The sequence below is a fragment of the Ambystoma mexicanum genome, chromosome 10 (genome assembly GCF_040938575.1).
Source record: "Ambystoma mexicanum isolate Mex_15411 chromosome 10, UKY_AmexF1_1, whole genome shotgun sequence".
NCBI classification, from domain to species: Eukaryota; Metazoa; Chordata; class Amphibia; order Caudata; family Ambystomatidae; genus Ambystoma; species Ambystoma mexicanum.
Window position 1 is genome coordinate 135,943,563 of NC_090932.1, and position 15,823 is coordinate 135,959,385.

Genomic DNA, 15,823 nt, shown 5'->3' on the forward strand with positions numbered 1-15,823 from the left:
GTGGCAGTGTTTGCTTTGCTACAGAGTCTCCCATCAAGGGAGATATTTGATTCTGCTACACTGTCAACCCTTCAAATGGGAGAGTTTTTCCTGCTAAAGATTCTCCCCTTTAAGAGGCAATGTTTATTCTGATACAGAGTCTCCCCGTCAAGGGGCAGAGTTTATTCTGCTACAGAGTCTCCCCCTCCAAGAAAGAGAGTGTATTATGCTTCAGAGTTTCCCCGTCTAGGGAGAGAGTTTATTATGTTGTAAAGCTTTGCCCATCAAAGGGGAGAGTTTATTCTGCTACATATTTTCTCCTTCAAAGGGGGAGTGTTTATTTAGATACAGAGTCCCTCCCTCATGGGAAGAGTTTAATCTGACATAGAGTCACCCTGTTGAAGGGACAGATCTTATTCTGCTACAGAGTTTCACTTTCATGGGGTAGAGATTATTCTGCTACTGAGTGTCCCCCACCAAGGGAAAGAGTTTATTATGCTACAGAGTCACCCCTTGAAATGTGAGAGTTTATCCTCTTCAAGAGGGAGAGTTTATTCTGATACATAGTCTCCCCCACCAAGGCAGAGAGTGTATTCTACTACAGTCATATCTTCAAATGGGAAAGATTACCCTGCTACTGAGTGTCCCCCACCAAGGGAAAGAGTTTATTATGCTACAGAGTCACCCCTTGAAATGTGAGAGTTTATCCTCTTCAAGAGGGAGAGTTTATTCTGATACATAGTCTCCCCCACCAAGGCAGAGAGTGTATTCTACTACAGTCATATCTTCAAATGGGAAAGATTACCCTGCTACATATTCTCTCCTTCAAGGGGAAGATTTAATTCTGCTAGACAGTCTTCCCTTCAATCGGGAGTGTTTATTCTGATACAGAATCTCCCCCTTGAAGTTTAGAAATGATTCTAACACAGAGTCTCCTGTTCAAGGGAGAGATGTTATTCTGCTGCAGAGCCCCCCCATCAAAGGTGAGAGTTTTTGTTCTGCGACAGAGTCAACCGTTCAAATGGGCAAGTTAATTCTGCTACAGATTCTCCCCTTGAAAGGGCAATGTTTATTCAGATACAGAGTGCCACCTTCAAATGGCAGAGTTTATTCTGATGAAGAGTTTCCTCCAAACAGGGAGAGACATTATTCTGCTACAGAGTTACCCCTTGAAGGGGGAGGGGTATCCTTAAACAGAGTCTCCCCCATGAAGGGATAGCGTGTATTCTGCTACAGAGTCTTCCCCATCAAGGAAGATTGTTTATTCTGTTACAGAGTGTCCCCTGTCAAAGGAGAGAGCACATTCTTCTAGAGGCACCCCTTCAAACAGGCAAGTTTATCATGCTACAGATTCATTCTTTCACGGGGGAGACTTTATTCTGATACAGAGTGAGAGTTTTTTTCTGATATAGAGTACCCCATCATGTGAGAGAGTGTATTATGCTATAGAAGCTCCCTTATCAAGAGCGATAATGTGTGCTGTTAGCGAGTCCACCCTTCAAATTGGAGGTTCAACAACATTTCAAAATAAAGACTTCCCTTTACTAACTGCTCTTTTCTAACAACCTCCTTAGAAGTGTAGAGTATGGTTTCAAAAAATGGCCGGTGGTGGCGGATATTAAATTGGTGGAAATGAATTTCTTTGCATGGAGGGTAGAAAACATTTTGCAGGGGGGATTCCATTTCAGAATAAATTCTCCCGGCCAGAGTTTATTTCAGAATAAAATCTCCTGGGGGGAGACTTTGTTACGGGGAGAGTGACTTCTGTGATTCATTCACACACATGTAAAGAGCGAACACGCCTTCCCTTTATGCACAGCACTACCTGCTTTGCTTTCGTGCACTGGATGCATATCCTCTTTTTGCACAACCGGCAGACAGTGAAATGCAGTGGGACGCCCACGCGTGGACAGCCTTTTTTGTAATCTATAATCTTTGAAAAGGCGTGTGACAATGTCTGAGATACTTGCGAAAAAAGAGCAATGAAAAGGCAGGTTAATTAGGTGATGGAGGATGTAACGGAGGGCTGAAAAAAGACACTTCATGCGGGTTCCTTCAACACAAAGGATGATATGAGAAAAAAAAAGAATCAGCATTTACCTTGCCATTTCCAGTGCCCAGAGAAAAGCAATCACAGCTCCAGGAAGGCAACTGCAGGCACTGAGCATGTCTCCAACACGCTCTCACATTGTTTCATGGTTTACCCTACAGAACCAATTGGAAATTCTAATGCAAAATTCAAACCAACTATATATACAGACTTTTTGGGAAGAGAACACGAGAAATCCCTTACATTCACTGGGGGCTACCTTGCTACACTTGGTCACTCAAGCTAATTCTGGTGAAATATTAATGACCCACTAGTAAAAGTGTTCACAAGCCACCCTTATACCTGCAATCGGCTTATAGTCATTGCATTGAATGCAATAGAATCGAATGCCATACCAGAGAAAAAAAGCATCGGGAAAAAAAACCATTGAAAGCATTTTTATATATATATTTTTTTAATGGGGGGGTCTTTTTAACTGTGGTCCCCGAACCCATTTTTTTAACCATTAAATCCATTCTAATTAAATTAATGCAATGACCAGATACCCTGCAAACATTCAAACAGCGCTTTGGCGTAAGGTGCTTTATAAATCAATAAAATACAAATACAAATACAAGAGCCTTCTGTCCCCCTAATCGGCCTCTGACATTGTTATCATCCATCCAATACTAACATATGGAAGGGTTCGGTGCTATAGTGTGTTTCATTATCCTAACCTAAAGGAACTTGCATCCATGTGTGTGTGCATGAATCTAGATCCTATTTGGGTTTGCAAAGAGCTGCCACTCACATGCTCCTGGAAATCTTTTGAACTATGAAGAAATATCTGATGCGTTCACTGTATTTGATACCTTATATCTCCACCCTGTTGTTTTAATGCGACATTTCTCTGAAGAGAAATCTTGTCTGGGTGCTCCTTATTCTTGGACCTAGAAATGCAGGTCTGAATCGCTGCGGCCAGTACCGCAACTCAACTCTCCTCGCATCCAATGGGCTTCCAGTCATCTCAGTGGTTTTGGATATGATTCCGCTTACCATAGAAGCAAAGAGTGTAAAGCGTGCAACAGAAAAAAAATCAGGTATCAGGAAAAAAAAAACAATTAAGAGTGGAGATGGGGGAGGTGGAATTCTGGGTAACTCTCTATGCAAGCTAGTGCTTATTGGCAACCATCAGCACCCGCTGTGGTAGCAGGAACCAGTGCTGGAAGGGACCGGAGGAGTTTAGAGATGTTATCACTCATGGCAGCATGCCAAAGAAACTATCCGACAGTCATCTCACCTCCAAAGTGCCATCTTATCCCACGCAATCCTGGCATCCCGCAGACAGGCAAAAAGCACCATACTAAATTCCCCACCCTAGTTTTGCTCCTTGTGTGAACCTTGCACACCTTGACCCCAAACAAGAATGAATCATCACACAGCCGCTATCACATTCACCCCATCATGGCAAAATGTGCACTGCACAGAGTCCCTTACAATCAGCCAATGAACCTGGTATACAAACGCAGGCAAACAAATTCCAAAACTGTCCTTCACACAACGACCGTTCGTCTCACAGTTCCTCCAATAAGGCACTCCCCTACCAGATAAATGTTAGTCACGCCACATCCAAACATTTCCCTTAGAGTGTTCGTCAAACACACATGCCATATACTGAATCCCCTGTTGTGGCACCCCTTATTCATATATGGACATCCAATGGCATATGATGGCAACACGTGTGAAAGATGACCCCCCTGACCCTACCCGCTCCTCCTGCCTCACCTTCACTTCTCCCCTCTAACATGCCTACATGAATGTGGGAATTGGGACACTTAAATTCAAAAGCCAAAACTATTGGCTTTGCCAATGTTTGTCTATTTGCTATACAACATAAACACGGGTAACATTAAAACATAAGGAGTCTGCAAAAAAGTGCTATATCAGAAGATACTCACAACCCATTATCTTATCAACCAAATTAACAGGAAGATCGCATCGTTACTTGCAATGGAGGAAACAGATACTCAAATTGTTTTGTCACTTCAAAAACAGGTTTCAATCAATGCAACTGTGCGTCCCTGCAATCTGCCAGTCGTTCATAATTTAAAAGCTTTCACCGAAAATGTTCAGGCTGCACAGTAAAACATCTTAGAGGTATTTGTGCAGCACGTTATTTTTCTGTATTGAGCTATTTAAAAGAGGATTTTCAGCAAACATGTCTATATTGTAACAGCACAGAAAAAGGAAAGGATTAGCCTCAGCACCTCCTTTTCTTTAAACATGTACATCAATAAAACGTTGGCACTAGCAGGCGTGGAGAAAGTGCCATCACCCACCAAGTGTCACGTCAGAAAGTAGCATCACATACCATTTGGCCTGAACGCATCAAGGGGATTGATGCCACAAGACGTTTGACCTTCATTGCAGCATTAATGTAAAAAATAATGGCTTGACAAATTCTACGCGCGCATGAGAGATGCAATCGTTACATGCAAAGCACAGCATGCGAGACCACGCTGCTGACAGAATCTGTCACCTTAGCCAGTGCATGTGGCATGTTTTTGATAGAGAATATTATATGCACACTGAAGCCTGACATGCCCAGCTGCTGTTTTCATAGGATATCATTATGTATCTTATGTTTTCATTTCCATACATGTTGTGAGTTAAATCTAATTCTGTTGTTTCATAGTATATCAATAAATGGCTGGGACAACCCACAGCAGGTTGCCATTATATGTCAAGTGCAGCACTAACGCTCAGCAATATCGTCATATAACAATGTCTTATAGTCATCAAGTGTCGGGTACATTCTAACATAGCCAGATGCTGCCATCCTAATTGCAAGTGTGGCGGCAATAGCAGTCCCACTAGTACATGCTTATGCCACTGAATCCCCATGTTATGGTTTAATCTTCACATATACCTTATAGCCGCACTTTTTTAGGGGCTGGTATCATATGTCAATTGCAGGCTGTATCTACCGGAAATGCTGTCTTTTGTCAGTTAATGGCTCATATGCCGTGTAAAGTCACCAAAGGTATGGTACAGCGCCACATGTCAAGAGTATGCCAACACACGCCAAGTGCAACCTCAAAACCCACAGTTTTGCCATGTTGCACTCGTTACCATTCAGCCTTCTTAATAATCATCCACCAAATATTAAAAGGGTGAAGATACTGGAACACACATCCATTATGGAAATGTGACCACCACCGTAACGGGCCCTGCGGTCACTGTGAAGTCACTGAAATTATTGGTTGACAGAGGATCACCCTTGTACCTGGTGGAGGAAAATGGCAGGGTATTGCCAAGTTTGGAAATCATGCCCAAACACCAATTCCTTTTACGCTCTATAGCCATGAGACAGAATGTCTTTTGGTTCTTAAGAGGTTTTTGTGTCATCATAATAGACATAATTTGTATCACCTGAATCTATCTTGATTATTTAGCAAGACAGTGATGTGTCCAGTTAGATAAACTAACTACACCCTAAAGTGCAGCCATACATTGCTCTACAGCAGGTCAAAGAAAAACAGGCTAAATGCGGCAGGATTTACTCTGGGAGCAAAGGGGGAATTCTCTAGCGATTCTGCCCATGCCCCATATGATCAGAGCTCTATCTTACTGCTTTCTCGCTTAATGAGATTCAATCTCTTTCTCTTTCGCCTCACTTGGCTGGCTGTCTTTCCATTTCCAGCTTAAATTTAACTTTCTTTGCGTAATTTTCAAATCTCTGTACGGACCTGCCCCCGAGTATCTTGCATCTCTCCTATCATTCTATTCTCCCTCTCGCACTCTCCGCACTCTCCCGTCCTCCCTGTGCTCAATCCCGCTTTCGTTCTTTTCAGCTCCTTGCTCCTCTTCATTGGAACAAGCTCCCATTTTCTCTTTGTTCCATCACTTCTTATTCTTTGTTCAGTTCTTCTCACATGCTTCAGTCCTCAGATTGATTGTCACTGGCAGTATTCGAACGTTGATTTGCATTACTGATTTTATGTACCGTTGACCTTTTCTTATGTAAAGAGCTTTGGACAAATGCGATATATGAAGTAAAATACAAATACAATACAATACTGTCACAAAGTTGATCCATCAAACATCTATGCCATTGATGCTGTGATAACCAGACATTACAAATCCTACTACTAGCCCAGAAATAGTACTCATAACAAGAAATAGAATTCTCCAATTGCCCATTTCTTGAAAACATGAACTAGACATAGGAGCATTACACTGATGTAGTGTTTTAATACTTACGGTGGAACATTTGATCTGACCATATCTCTATTCATCAATATATGTAATTACTACTGTAACACGTATGGAAAATAGTATTACCTACTTGACACCTCCCAGAGAGATGTTCTCCGAATGTAGATGTACTGCCTGATTATATATCATATTAGTATTTCTTAAGACTGTTTTGTAAATTACGTGCTTGTTTTAGAGACGAGTGCTCCCTGCATTCACTTTGTCTGGTCGATACATTGAGCACAATTAAACTGAATGAACATGCCATTTAATTTTATAGCATTTACAAGCAAAGAAAATCTGCCAGGAAGCATTCTATAAAAACATTTTCTTAAGATAATTCATGTCAATTCTATTTACAACTGCAGAGTATTTTATGATCTGCAGAGCAATTTATTTCTGTGTTCTGGTAATTATTGCTATGAGTAGGATCAATGAGATCACATCACCAAACTTATTTGTTCATATCAAATGTTTTAGTTGTAAATATCACATGTATCATGACATTTGGAAATTGAAGTGTGTTTACCTTAATCATGAATATTGTGGTTGATATGATTTTCCCTGTCAGGCAATAGACCTCTACCAGAATTGTTTTCATGCATTCTGATTTAATTCCTGGAAAATACACTACCTGAAACATCTTGTTAATCTTCCGGTGCAGATTGGACACAGCTGTCATGATATATTATCAGGACTGGTCACAGAGAAACCTCGAGAATGACCTTTTTATGCTGTCACTTCAATTCCTGGGCAGGACTACTAATTTACCATATTGACTCTGGAATTCATTACATGCACATTTGTCTACCATATATTTATTGTGAATATCACGAAAACATGACTGGATTGTATTATTTGAACCCACCCCTATGTTTAAGTATTGGCTCTGTGGATCAAAAGAGAGTAACAGAACACTTACTCGCATTGGATGGCTCAGAATTCCAACACACAATTCTCCAAATGTGTTTATTATTTAATAATAATAATAATAATAATAATAATAGAAAATCTTCAACTGGCTTAAACTAAAACATGCATCTTGTATTTTCCTCACCATTTATATTAGTTAGGTGACTTATGTGGAGGTTGTGATGTAATGGTCAGCACCGCTCATTACATTTTTCAATGTTTCTCATATAATTGCCTGCTTGGAAAGATTTTAAAAGTTTGAAAAGTATTTATTTGTAGTAACTTCTAATGCAAAATTAAATTTGCAACATTTCTGAATCTCCAGATTTTCTATAAATCTATTTGTATTCTTCTTTTAATAGAACGCTGAGCTTGCACCTGGAACTGTGGCGACATCCTTTCCACTTACTGGATTTGTTGGAGCTGAAATACCTCCTTTCACATCATTCCCACCCAAACAGCAAACTCTGAAATTCAAGGGCTAATGTGGCCTTCCTGCCTTTTAAACCTAGGACAACCTGAAGACTGCTGGTCTGCACTGTACCAAAGAAAATAATCTGGACTAGCCATTACACCACACCCTCTAATCCTAAATAGAAACCTGCTCCATTGTAGGCTGGCCTGCAGTGAAACTAGAAGTATCAACACAGCCCAAAGGAAACAAAGGAACTCTAACAAGTTTAAAAGGTATTAAAACAAATCATGTTCCCGCTTAATGCATTCATTGGAATTATTGCTATGCTGCATTCTATTTGAGAAGCAATGTGTTTCTTGGTGATACCTTGCCATATTCATTTTTCTTGCAGAGGGTTATATTAACATTTGTTTTCAGGTCCTCTATTTCTGTAATATTGTTCAGGTCAGTTTTTAAAATGATTTATTTTCAGATGATGTGCTCATAATATTAATTGGATTTCGTTGTCTTTATTGTAAATGTGTTATGCAATACAATAAAGAATTGTATGTGTCAATGTCTACAATATGCTGATATATTATGTCTAGATGATGACATTTGTGTAATCTGTACAGTTTTTTGTTACAGATAAACAAATGCTAAACTCAAGTATTAGAATATGTCTTAATCTCTAGTTAATATGTTTTGAAAATGATAGTTTTTACATTCATACATATAAGATAACAATAAGATAACAATAGTTTACAATTGTTTGCCTGTTGTTAAACAAAAATAATTGAATCTTAATTCTAATAATCTTAAAGGACACAACATTAATGAAAAACATGGAATAGAACTTAAGCTTTAGCTGTGAAAGTTGATATAGACCCTCATACTACCCAATGGCAGTCTCTCCAAAAACAATCATCCTTGGGCTAAGAAACCTAGGACAAAACCTACCAGTCTTGTAGGCCGGGCCTTATGCTAATCTCCATCTTCAACAGCCTACACATATTCCTCTTATAACGCCATAGAATCAGACAGTGGAGCCTCCTAATCATTGCACTATTTTGTCTGTAGTTACCTGGTACTGACACTAAACAATCTTAGATGGATCCTTCCCCATCCCTTGGCAAAAACTAAACAACCAATGCATGTTCAATTTATTTTATGAAACTAAAACAGAAATCTGCTATACTATGATAGTATCCCTCTTTTCTGCATAAATTACTACAGGACAGAATGACTTTTCAGATCCACAGATTCTAAGAAGGTAGAACTAGCATTTGGATATATCCTTCATCAAACTACTGTGCTATAGTGGATCCCATTTTAGGGCCTGATTCATGGAAGTGTTTTATAATGGTGCAATCCGATAGGAAGAAAGTTCCATGAATCAGGCTCTTAATGTATCCCTTCCTTTTTAAAGATACATTTATCTAATTTATCAGCAAATGGTATCATGACGTGAATGTGCTTCTCATAGGGCAATAGATTATTTGTAATAAAAATCTGAACTTTTGAACTGTTAGCAAAGCCCAAAAAGTACACATAGTTCTGGAAATAGAGGAGTCCTTGTCTTTGATCCTCTGTTTTGTGACGTTTGCTGAGATTCAGCTACGATTATCGACTGGAAGTTTAAAGTGAACATTTAATGACACACCGTTTTGACTTACCAAAGTTGTTTTTTTTGTTGTTTTTGTTTATTTTGCTTTAATTGATGTACAATTTTACAAAATGTCTTTTTTTCACTGGGTCCATGACAGCCAGCTCCATGTCCATAGTATAACCGTACTTTTGGGTACAGTCTAATCAAATTGTCTGGGCAGTATTTTGACCATAAATGCCACCACTGCTATCACAAATGTGGTTTTGTCCCCACATATTAGACTAGCCCACCAAATCCTCAGCGTCAAACGAGGGAAATGTTGCCACATGGTGGCCAAGTATTTTAGTTTGTTCCTTAGTTTGTGGTTCAATTTGAGGTGCTTTTTGGTGATACCCTTAGATTTGTACTTTCGCGACCGATACTTTTGCTCCAAATCTCTTTGGAAATTGGAATTTTTAAATTGGAGATTCTTTTTTGTTAACCTTCAGTTTGTCGCACAGGTGTATGCTAACATGGAGACCATGAGCTCCTCAACTCCGTTAGTAAAAATAGAAAACCTTTTTGGTTTTGCTTGCACCTTTCTTTGTGCCAGTATTTCCTGTATTCACATAATTGATTTATGCTATTCCCAACAAATAAATGAAAGCATTCAAGTCCATCTGCGTTTTTTTTTTTTTTTTTGTGATCATTCTAGGCCCTTTTGGATGACACGTGTTTCGGCATTACACTTTGCCTTTCTCAAATTCGGGCATTTCTAAAGTATCGTGGTCCCGGTAGTCTGTTTTATTGCAGTCCAGTTAGTAATTGGGGTCAAATTCCATCTTCTGAAAAAAGTCCAATTTGTGCTCCCTGTTCCTTAGTTAGGCCTGGGCAGTAGATCAGGAGGTGTTTCAAATTTTCCACTTGGTCTTCATCTATGTGGAAACGGCATCTATTTTGGTCCAATTTTGATCTTTTTGCAATTATCTCGTTGGTGGATAAGATATTCAAGCAGATTTGTAGAAACTGATCTCAGGCAAAGGTCCCCAGCTGATTTCACTAAGACCTCTGAAGGAGGTTCAACTTTCTTGCTTCTGATGGTAGGTTTGCTGTTGAATTGTATCCAGAGGCGGCAGCAAGAGTGCATATCAAGTCATTTTCTCCTAGTTTTTTTTCACTCTTGTAGGGTTAGTTGTCAAATCATCTTCCGTACAATTGATTATCTCCAACTTGTATCTGTGATGAACGCCCATTTTGTCAGGGGTGTATTCCTCCCTCTCCTCAATTCTTTGTTAATTATCTCAAAGATATTCGGCCCAGAGGGTAGGATAGTTTTTCTGAACAGTCCCAAAGTGTTCCATTCCACTACTCCTTGAAGAGAGAGAAGATCCAATTCTCTGCATATAATCTGTATTGGAATTGACTTTGGGAGTCTCAATAGGGTCTTCCAAAAAAGGTCCTCGAGAAGGGGCCATATTTTCTCCAGGATGGTTAGCATGACCTCAACACCGTAAGTCAGCGAGGAAACTACTTTTGACTTATAATAGTTCAATGCTGGTAGTATGGATTGGCGGCCATGCTTTTTGTTAATTACCATCTCATGGCTGGTAAGAGATTTAGTTTTCTCGCAAAGAAGGTCCAACATCAGGAATTCAACTGAACTTTTATTTAGCCTGACTCTGAGGTCTTTGAAATGGTTTACTTGTTCAATCAATGTGTCACCCAGGGACTATTTCAAGAGCAGAATGTTAGCCGCTGTTCCGATGTTCTTAACAAAGCCGGTTTGGAATGCGTAGTTACATCCCTTTGCCGAGGTCCAGGCTTGTAAACCATCAAGGACTAAGGAGTCGAATACCTTCCCAATCACATCTAAAAGTAAAATTGGATGATAGTTCCTGGGGTTGTCTCTTTGCCCACTCTTAAAGATGGTGACCACTGTTGACTTTCTCCACAAATTGGGGATCACATGGGTTCATGTGATTTGCTCAAACAGGTAGTGAATAAACAGAGCCTAGGATTCTGGGTGCTCCTTCAGGGTGGCGTTGATCTGGTTGTTGTGGCCAGGGGCCCTTGATGCATTTTGCTTTTGTATTTTCTCCAATATTTGTTCAACATCATGAGGAATAGCCCTGAATTCAGTTGTCTGCACTAGGGGTTGATGATTAAGGTCCATCGTCCCATCGGAAAGCTTTAGAAAGTGTGCCACCCAAGCTTGTTCTCCAACATTGTTCTGCTGGCAGTTGATAGGATTAGTCACCAAAGTTTTGACCAAAGTCCATACATCTTTAGATTTTCTTCCTCGGATCACTCTTGGCATGTTTTCAGAGTCGTTTTGATACATTTTGGCTGCATACATGAGCAACCAGTTTTTATACGTCTTGTTTGCCATAATTGCTTTGGCTTTATTGTCAGGGTGATTTGTCTTGGCTGCTGTACGTCTGGCCTTTCTCAGCGTTCTTCTTATTTCAACCAGTATGGTGTTGTAAGTATGGATTCATTTTGTTGTCTCTGCCAAAAATCTACGATTTGCAGTGCAGTAGCATTCAAGGAGGGGGACATAGTCAACTTTGGCATTCTTAGGTGTGGGGCTGACAGATATCACATTATTTGTGAAATTTGATGTCAGGTGTTCAATTGCCGATTTGGTCAATTTTAATTGGGTGCCTGTATTACATTCAGTCGCATGTGCCGTCATTCTTTGTCTTTCAATTTCTGGTGTGGCTCTCCAGGTTGTGTACAGCAGGTTGTAATCGCTGTTGGCCATCTTTATTACTTTGAAGGATGTGACTAGCTGCGGGAGGTCTCTGGAAACAGAAATGTAGTTGATGACTGCATGTTAATCCAACCTTCCCCAAGTCGCCCTTGACGGAACATCCCCTTCAATTTGTCGTTTAAAAGGTGCAGGTCACGTGAAGCCATAAGTGACATCTATGAGATTCCTTAGTCCGCTGATGCAGACCTCTTTCAATCCCATCTCCTCCATGATCTTCCTTTAAACATCTCACATTAAGATCACCACCTATGATGATATGAGTGCTGTGGTGGTTAATATATACATCATCGATTACATTTGCAGCCATATGCAAAAAGGTTTCGTTAGACATGGCTTGAGGATTCCAGTGAAGGTTTATGATTACCAGGGTGGATAGTTTAGCTTTAGACAGTATATCCTCTGGGTGTTTCCAATGTACCAGGAGTTCTTGGGCGAATAGGTTTGTAGGGACTACTTTGGCTATATTCAAGCCACTACCAGATATTACTGCAGTCGGAAGGCCAGATGCAGGCTTTACGCTTAACCAGATTTCTTGCAAACATAAGAGGTCGTAATCCCCAAATTCAACATCACTTTCTGTAGTCAGGTGTTTAAAACCCCTTGTAATTCAAGAGACCATCTTTAAACAGTTTGATCCAAATGAAGTAGAACTGGAGGGATCTCTTGTTGATCGAAAAGCAGAAGGCATCTTGGGTGGCTATGAACAAACTTGTTTGGTCAAAGCTCCCGGAAGCCAGGACCAGTGTAGTTGTTCCGCATCCTGATTTTGGTTGGATGAAGGCGGTTTTGTCTTGTTACTTGATTGCAGGGGATGGTTAGGCTTGAATGTAATGTTCAGGTTAAATTTCTAACCTTTTGGGACTCGGCCCGTGTCCAATGGGTCAAGAAGAGGTTGTATCTCCCTTGCTCTTCGCAGAGTTAGAGCATTGTGGGGAATGAGTTTGTTAGAAGCTACCGCTAGGACCCTTGTTCTTCCTGCTGTGACAGTTTTATGACACGGCACAATCCAGTCAGGGACTCTTTCCCTTGACAATGAATGTGGCACACAATAAAGTGTGTGTTATCTTTAATAAACCGCAGGTTCTTTTATTTGATTAGTCCATCCTACCCGTCTTGCGCCCACCTTTGCAATCACCCTGTGTCACAATGGACTAGGAACCAGGCCGATGTGTATCAATAAGATATCTATTAATTTATTATTTAGTTGAAAAGGAAAAATCTTCAAAGTACAATTTTTCAGCAACCACCAATATTGTGGCAATACACATGCAATGCTTCCTACACTTGTGTGAAAAATCCTAACACAGTTCACATGGATCTTTAATGACCAGAGAGAAAACATGATTTTAAAGCAGTGGATAGCACCTATGTTAAGCACTCCCCCTGCAACACTCACACCCAAACATCAGCTAACTGAGTTCCCTATTAATGGAAGGCAGTGTAACGCTCACCTGAATCCCTCGGAGGCGCGGGTCTGGTCTGGGCGTTCTCCGAACCTTCCAAAGTCACTCGCAGGTCTTTGGCACCACCCTGGAAGGGCCCCCTCCTTACTGTGATCTTAATCTGGAGAGTGAGATGTCTGCGGGCAGAGAAGAAACAGGGGTTAACGTCTGCCTGACGGGGTTTCGGCCCTTTCCCCTTCCTGACACTCCTACAACTCTCCTAGGCCGCACGTGCTCACCTTAGGTAGGTAAAAGCGGCGCTCTCCATCCTGCGTCTGTGCAGGGGCGCTGTAGCCAGTTACTTCACTGGACGATAGTTCAGCCTTTTATTGCGGAGGTAGAGTCCAGAAGGCAAGACCGTCGTTAGCTGCACGAACGGTGAGTGCCTTATATGAGTCTTTTTATTGTCCTTTCAGAATCTTGCCTCTTTTGCAGGTCCGGTATGCTGATCCGGTAAGTGGAGAAGTCCGGAGTTTTTGCAGGCAAGCAAAAGTTCATCTGAAGTTAAATGCACTTTTAAAAGTCTTTTTTCCCTTTCTTTCAGGTCGCGGTGCAATCGGCGATGAAGACTGATGCCGAAGGATAGTGCCGGAGGATGGACAGGTATCACCACTTAAGGCACGTGAGTAGAAATGGAGTCCTGAGCTCTAATAATGTCCTTCTTGTATTTTACAGGTGCGGACAAATGGCGCTGAACGGAGCTCGCGGAGACCGTGGCACAGGTAAGCAGATATCACAGAGTTATCGCTAACCTGTATTCTTTGTAGTTGCAGATGGCTGGAGAATGAAGAATGGCGGCACGAGGCCTTGGAAGGCACCGGAAGGTGGTAAGAGCAGCTCTGGTACTTTCTCGTGCTACTCTAATGTTCTCGTTTTCCTTTTCAGATGTCGCGGAAGGCTGGAGCTGGATTCAGGAAGGTAAGTTGAAGATTTTCCTGTTTTCAGGTGCAGAAGAAGAAGAGCAGCTGTGCCGACACGGTGAGTGTCCTGCTGCTATTGCAGAATAACGCGAAGCACGTGAAACCAATCGGGTGTGGTTTAAATAGCCTTCAGTAGTGCTTAGGAGTCTTCTTCCACAGCTTTCAGAGGTAAGAAAAGAGTTCCAGTATGTAATTCTTGGGAGTGGTGCTGGCCCCACCCAGCAGTTAAAGTAGTCCCAGCAGGATTGGATGAAGAGTTCATCCTGCAGGTAGGAAAGCAGCATGGTCTGCAGGAGGTAAGTCCACCCAAGCACCAATCCTTTTTATATGAGCCCGGCGCTTCCAGTGCCGGGACTGGGTCCCTTTATGAGCATGAGCCTGGCGCCGCTGGCGCCAGGACAAGGTCCAAAAGGCCCCTACGGGGGCCGGCTTGTGCCTGGAATAAGGGTCATGACCCTGCTTCCAAGGATGTTGGGCTAGGTCTGACACCTTGGAGGCAGTGGTCATGACAGGCAGTGGCAAGGGGTAAGGATAGAGGGAGAAAAATCAGATTTGAAATAAAGCCCACCACCCCAAGACGGAAAAGCAGCAGAATCAGACTTTGATGATTACTCGCACAGCAACTTGCAACCGCGGTGCGACAGCTAGAACGGAAATTTGTGTTGCTACACTTGAGGAGATAGGTAAGCTTATAAACTACTACTCAGCACACAGGGAAACATGGAAGCAAGGTAGGAACATCGATCCTGGGGAAGATAGCAGATGCAAAATGAAAAAATAAATGGCAATGGAAATTTGTTTTTACACAGGATTTGTAATGACAGGCAGCTAAGGAAAGGGGCTCATCTGTCACAGATAGGATTCTAGCAAAAAGGGGTCGCTGTCAATGAGACTACAGTTTGAGGTTATTGAATGGGACAAATGCAAATTATGAGTTTGTAGTGAATGCACTTAATATATGGACAGATTTGGTTTACCGTGACAAGGAGACTAATCCTTTTAAGGCAATATTTTAATGACTATAATTAGTCAAAACACTCAACAAAATGATACTAAAGACTTATACAGACAAATGAAATATGTATCAAAGGAATAGGCTAACATACTGAGGCTAATACAACATTTTCTATGGAGGGGTGAATTAATTATTCTGGCAATTGGAACTCACAATGGGATTTTCAATGGAATTTTGTATGGGATTTTCGATGGGATTAGGTTGCAAAAAGGAAGAGGGTATGCAATTTGGGACTGGGGTTATTTGCTACTTACAAGGTAAGCCTTGGTTTGGGATTCTGGACAGCCAGTGGGATCTCAGTTCACTCTGAGCAACTAGGGCAAGGGATCTAGTCACTGCTCTCTCCTGGATGGCATTCTGGACAGCCAGGTAAGATCTCAGGACTCTCTTGATGGGGTAAGCTAGGCAAGGGGTCTGGTCTCTGTACTCCTGGATGGTATTCTGGACAGCTAGGCAAGGGTCTGGTCTCTGCACTCTCTGGATGGGATCAGCTGCCTCCATCCTCTGCTCCGGT

At 41.4% G+C, this 15,823-nt stretch overlaps 1 protein-coding gene across 4 annotated transcripts in view; it reads left to right on the forward strand.

Annotated features, from left to right (window-relative positions):
- The window catches only part of ZMAT4 (zinc finger matrin-type 4), a 2,593,958-nt gene that overhangs the window by 449,736 nt on the left and 2,128,399 nt on the right, over window positions 1-15,823 (forward strand). For all 4 annotated transcript variants that reach the window (XM_069617629.1, XM_069617626.1, XM_069617628.1 and 1 more), the window contains exon 2: window positions 7,540-7,864. The gene's annotated coding sequence lies outside the window, so the exon portion shown is untranslated. The remainder of the gene's footprint in view (window positions 1-7,539; window positions 7,865-15,823) is intronic.